Source organism: Artemia sp. Qi Xiang Cuo, chromosome 18 (genome assembly GCF_049724085.1).
Source record: "Artemia sp. Qi Xiang Cuo chromosome 18, ASM4972408v1, whole genome shotgun sequence".
In the NCBI taxonomy this organism is placed as follows: Eukaryota; Metazoa; Arthropoda; class Branchiopoda; order Anostraca; family Artemiidae; genus Artemia; species Artemia sp. Qi Xiang Cuo.
In genome coordinates this window covers 46,281,303-46,288,063 of record NC_142811.1, presented here as the reverse complement: position 1 = coordinate 46,288,063, position 6,761 = coordinate 46,281,303, and positions in this window count along the sequence as shown.

Here is a 6,761-nt window from a genome sequence, read left to right as displayed (position 1 = left end):
CCAAAAACAAAAGGAACACGCAGAAATTACGTTTAGGGGTTATTTGGGCGAAACCGTTTTAGACCTCTTAGGGAATTATTTCGGCGAAACAGTTAGAGACATTTTAAAAGATGATTTTAGAAGATGTTTTAGAAGAGAATTTGAGGGTGAAACTCTGTGGTCATTATCATACACAAGTTCCATTTGAACAGTGTCGTGAGGTCCTCTACCCCAACCCCAAAGGGCCCTCATACCCCACCCCAACCCCGAAGGAAGCCCCCGGTCCTCAAAGGTCCCCCGGGCTCCCAAAGGGCCCCGGATCCCCAAAGGTCACTGAGCCCCCATTTTTTAATACTTTTTTAGGGCTTGATTATATCTTTTCAGAACAAGTTATTTTCTTATCGAAATCTGAAGGTAGGGTCTGGGTACAATTAGAATGGTGGCAATTAGACTAACATTTTTGGAAATAAAACATTGAAAGGAACATCAAATTAAATTCTTTTAGCCTACAAGTTAATGTAAACAGCCGAAGTTTTCCAGATATACTTTGCAATGTACATCAACAACCACATTTTTCTTAACTGGAAATATACTATTAAAAAAAAAAAAAAATCACTGATTCTATGGATTTTTGCTTTATAGCAACAGTTCTAGCATCAAGTCTACTATTTAGCCTGGGGGTACCAAGTAAAATCATAACTTAGGATTTAGATAAATTTAGAATGGTGACAATTGGACTAACATTTTTGGAAATAAAACATTGAAAGGGACATCAAATTATATTCTTTTAGCCTACAAGTTAATGTAAACAGCCTAAGTTTTCCAGATATTCTTTGAAATGTACATCACCAACCTTCTTCTTAACTGGACATATCCTAGACAAAATAAAAAAAATCATTGACTATGGGTTTTTGCTTTATAGCAACAGTTCTAGAATCAAGTCTACTATTTAGCCTAGGGGTACCAATCGAAATCTGAAGGTAGGGTCTGGGTACATTTAGAATGGTGGCAATTGGACTAACATTTTTGGAAATAAAACATTGAAAGGAGCATCAAATTATATTCTTTTAGCCAACCAGTTAATGTAAACAGACTAAGTTTTCCAGATATACTTTGCAATGTAAATCACCATCAACTTTCTTTTTAACTGGACATATCCTGGACAAAATAAAAAAAAAAATCACTGACTCTATGGGCTTTTGCTTTATAGCAACAGTTATAGAATCAAGTCTACTATTTAGCCTAGGGGTACCAATCGAAATCTGAAGGTAGGGTCTGGTTACATTTAGAATGGTTTCAATTAGACTAACATTTTTGGAAATAAAACATTGAAAGGAACATCAAATTATATTCTTTTAGCCTACAAGTTAATGTAAACAGCCTAAGTTTTCCAGATATACTTTGCAATGTACATCACCATCAACCTTCTTCTTAACTGGACATATCCTGGAAAAAATAAAAAAAAATCACTGACTCTATGGGTTTTTGCTTTATAGCAACAGTTCTAGAATCAAGTCTACTATTTAGCCTATGAGTACGAATGGAAATCTGAAGGTAGGGTCTGGGTACATTTAGAATGGTGGCAATTAGACTAACATTTTTGGAAATAAAACATTGAAAGGAACATCAAATTATATTCTTTTAGCCTATAAGTTAATGTAAACAGCCTAAGTTTTCCAGATATACTTTGCAATGTACATCACCATCAACCTTCTTCTTAACTGGACATATCCTGGACAAAATAAAAAAAAATCACTGACTCTATGGGTTTTTGCTTTATAGCAACAGTTCTAGAATCAAGTCTACTATTTATCCTAGGGGTACCAATCGAAATCTGAAGGTAGGGTCTTGGTACATCTAGAATGGTGGCAATTAGACTAACATTTTTGGAAATAAAACATTGAAAGGAACATCAAATTATATTCTTTTAGCCAACAAGTTAATGTAAACAGCCTAAGTTTTCCAGATATACTTTGCAATATACATCACCATCAACCTTCTTTTTAACTGAACATATCCTGGACAAAATAAAAAAAAAATCACTGACTCTATGGGTTTTTGCTTTATAGCAACAGTTCTAGAATCAAGTCTACTATTTAGCCTAGGGGTACCAATCAAAATCTGAAGGTAGGGTCTGTGTAGCCTACATTTAGAATGGTGGCAATTAGACTAACATTTTTGGAAATAAAACATTGAAAGGAACATCAAATTATATTCTTTTAGCCTACAAGTTAATGTAAACAGCCTAAGTTTTCCAGATATACTTTGCAATGTACATCACCATCAACCTTCTTCTTAACTGGACATATCCTGGACAAAATAAAAAAAATCACTGACTCTATGGATTTTTGCTTTATAGCAACAGATCTAGAATCAAGTCTACTATTTAGCCTAGGGGTACCAATCGAAATCTGAAGGTAGGGTCTGGATACATTTAGAATGGTGACAATTAGACTAACATTTTTGGAAATAAATCATTGAAAAGAACATCAAATTATATTCTTTTAGCCTATAAGTTAATGTAAACATTTTAAGTTTTCCAGATATACTTTGCAATGTACATCACCATCAACCTTCTTCTTAACTGGACATATCCTGGACAAAATAAAAAAAATCACTGACTCTATGGGTTTTTGCTTTATAGCAACAGTTCTAGAATCAAGTCTACTATTTAACCTAGGGTACCAATCGAAATCTGAAGGTAAGGTCTTGATACATTTAGAATGGTGGCAATTAGACTAACATTTTTGGAAATAAAACATTGAAAGGAACATCAAATTATATTCTTTTAGCTTACAAGTTAATGTAAACAGCCTAAGTTTTCCAGATATACTTTACAGCTTTTTGAATACCTCAACACCAAGCAATACTTTTCAAAAGGCATTTCAGAGCAAGTTCCTATCTCAACGTCCCTCCTAAACCCATTTTACAAGTTGAAGTACCCACCCGTTTCACCCACAACTTTACTTTACAGCTTTTTGGATATATCAACACCAAGCAATACCTTTCAAAAGGCATTTCAGAGCAAGTTCCTTTCTGAGTGTCCCTCCTACACCCATTTTACATGTTGAAGCATCCATCCTTTTCACTCACAACTTTACTTTACAGCTTTTTGGATGCCTCAACACCAAGAAATACCTTTCAAAAGGCATTTCAGAGCAACTTCTTTTCTTAATGTCCCTTCTAAACCTATTTTACAAATTAAAGTACCAATCCTTTTCACCCCAACTTTCCTTTACAGCCTTTTGAATGCGCCAACACCAGGCCATACTTTTCAAAGGCATTTCAGAACAAGTTCTTTTCATAATATCCCTCCTAAACCCATTTTACAAATTGAAGTACCAATCCTTTTCACCCACAACTTTACTTTAAAGCTTTTTTAATGCGCCAACACCAAGTAATACTTTTCAAAGGCATTTCAGAACAAGTTATTTTCTTAGTGTCCATCCTAAACTAAATTTACCATTTGAAGAACCAATCCTTTTCACCCACAACTTTACTTTACAGCCTTTTAAATTCTCCAACACCAAGCAATACTTTTCAAAGGCATTTCAGAACAAGTTATTTTCTTAATGTCCTTCCTAAACCCATTTTACAAGTTGCAGTTCCCAGCCTTTTCACCCCCAACTATACTTTAAAGCTCTTGAATGCCACAACACCAAGCAATACTTTTCAAAAGGCATTTCAGAACAAAGTATTTTCTTAATGTCCCTCTTAAACCCATTTTACAAGTTGAAGTACCCATCCTTTTCACCCACAACTTTACTTTACAGCTTTTGAATGCCCCAACACCTAGCGATACTTTTCCAAAGGCATTTCAGAACCAGTTCCTTTCTTAATGTCCCTCATAAAACCATTTTACAAGTTGAAGCACCCATCATCTTCACGACAACTTTACTTTACAACTTTTTTTCTTAATGTCCTTCCTAAACCCATTTTACAAGTTGAGGTATCCTTTTCACCCACAACTTTACTTTACAGCTTTTGAATGCCCCAACACCTAGCGATACTTTTCCAAAGGCATTTCAGAACCAGTTCCTTTCTTAATGTCCCTCATAAAACCATTTTACAAGTTGAAGTACCCATCATTTTCACCACAACTTTACTTTACAGCTTTTTTTCTTAATGTCCCTCCTAAACCCATTTTACAAGTTGAAGTACCCAACTTTTTCACCCAGAACTATACTTCACAGCTTTTTCAATGATCCAACACCAAGCGATACTTTTCAAAAAAAGGCATTTCAGAATGAATTCTTTTCTTTATGTCCCTCCTAAACCCATTTTACAAGTTGAGGTACCCATCCTTTTCACCACAACTTTACTTTACAACTTTTGTGCATGCCACAATATCATGCAAGATTCCACTTCAATTCAGATTTTTCTCAAAGAGATGAAAAAATTGAAAATACTGTTCCAAATTTTTCACAGAAGACAGAGAGTTCAAGTCATCTTCTGAATTTTATTAAAGAACTTAAAGTTCAATTCTAATTTCTCCAAAGAAAATAAAAATCTTCCACTTCAGTTCTTAATTTCACAAAGACACAAGGAAATTTAAAGTTCTATTTGAAATTTCTCAATGAAGTGAAGAAAAGTTCAAGCTCTCTTCTGAATTTTCTCAATGAAAAAGAAATTAGTTTTTGATCAATTCTATTTTTCCTGATAATATAAAAAGGTTCCACTTCAGTTCAGATGTTTCCCCAAAGACATAAATTTTAAATTCTCCTCCAAATTTTTTGTAGAAGATAGAAAAAGTTACACATTGATCGTGAACATTTCACTATGAAGATAAGGAGCTAATTTTCTCATTGATGTGAAGAAAAGTTCAAATTCTTTTCCTAACTATCCATATGAAAAGAAATAAGTTACAGATCAATTCTATTTTTCAAGAAAAAATAAAAAATTTCCACTTCAGTTCAGATTTTTCTCAAAGAGATGAAAAAATTTGAAATACAGTTCCAAATTTTTCATAGAAGATGGAAAGTTCAAGTTATCTTCTGAATTTTATTAAAGAACTTACAGTTCAATTCTAATTTCTCCAAAGAAAATAAAATCTTCCACTTCAGTTCTTAATTTCACAAAGACACAAGGAAATTTAAAGATCTTTTTGAAATTTTTCCGTAGAAGATAGAAGAACCTATATCATAGTTGCGAATATTTTCCCGGAAGATAAAAATTTCTACTTCAATTTTAAATTTTCTCAAAGAAGTGAAGAAAAGTTCAAGTTTTAGTCATCATGCAAGATTCCACTTTAGTTCAGATTTTTCTCAAAGAGATGAAAAAATTTAAAATACTGTTCCAAATTTTGCATAGAAGATAGAAAGTTCAAGTTATCTTCTGAATTTTATTAAAGAACTTACAGTTCAATTCTAATTTCTCCAAAGAAAATAAAAATCTTCCACTTCAGTTCTTAATTTCACAAACACACAAGGAAATTTAAAGTTCTATTTGAAATTTCTCAATGAATTGAAGAAAAGTTCAAGCTCTCTTCTGAATTTTTTCAATGAAAAAGAAATTAGTTTTTGATCAATTCTATTTTTCCTAATAATATAAAAAGGTTCCACTTCAGTTCAGATGTTTCCCTAAAGTCATAAATTTTAAATTCTCCTCCAAATTTTTTGTAGAAGATAGAAAAAGTTACACATTGATCGTGAATATTTCACTATGAAGATAAGGAGCTAATTTTCTCATTGATGTGAAGAAAAGTTCAAGTTCTTTTCCTAAGTATCCATATGAAAAGAAATAAGTTACAGATCAATTCTATTTCTCAAGAAAAAATAAAAATTTTCCACTTCAGTTCAGATTTTTCTCAAAGAGATGGAAAAATTTAAAATTACTGTTCTAAATTTTTCATAGAAGATAGAAAAAGTTATACATTGATCATGAAAAGTTAACTCAAGTCTGAATTTTATTAAAGAACTTACAGTTCAATTCTAATTTCTCCAGAAAAAAAATAAAAATCTTCCACTTCAGTTCTTAATTTCACAAAGACACAAAGAAATTTAAAGTTCTCTTCTGAATTTTCTCAAAGAAGAAAAAAAGTTACAGTTCAATTCTAATTTTTCTTAATAGAAAATAAAAAATCTCCAACTTTTTAATAAACATTCTAAGCGCTTAACATGCTAACGTTTCCTAAGATAATAGAAATATAACAAAGTAATGCATAAAATATTTTTATTGAAGTAACAACATGTAGTAACAACATAAAAATATGTTATAGACATTATTTTATATTATTAAAATTGTCTGCCAATTCTCTTTTTATTTTACCAGCAATTTCACTGTCTATTATCACATTATTTTTACAGAGGCAACAGTTTTTGCACGTTGACAAGATATGATTTATAATGTTGGTGCAGCAGTAGGCCCTTCTTTCCCTTACTTATTTCATTCGAATGCTAACACCGGAAAGATGACAATAAGATCTATCAACGGCTAACGTGTTACCAGAACCATTAGCTAGAAGTTGCCCATCTTCATCAACTATTATTTTTAAGTTGGTATTCTCTTTGAGCACTAACTTCTCTGGAAATGATACTTTCACATATCCACCTTTTGAATGATGAAAAATCTTGACTACTCCAAAGGAATTTAACTCCTCACTGTCATGACAACGTAGGCACACATTCCCAATAAGATCTCCACTACTACTTGTCCCATAGTTCAAATATATCTCTTTGTCAGCATTCAAGGCAACAATGACTTTATCATGTGTACACACTTTCTTCGAATAATTCATTTTCACGACTTTTTTTAAAAATATGGTGTAGGTGTTTATCACTCCA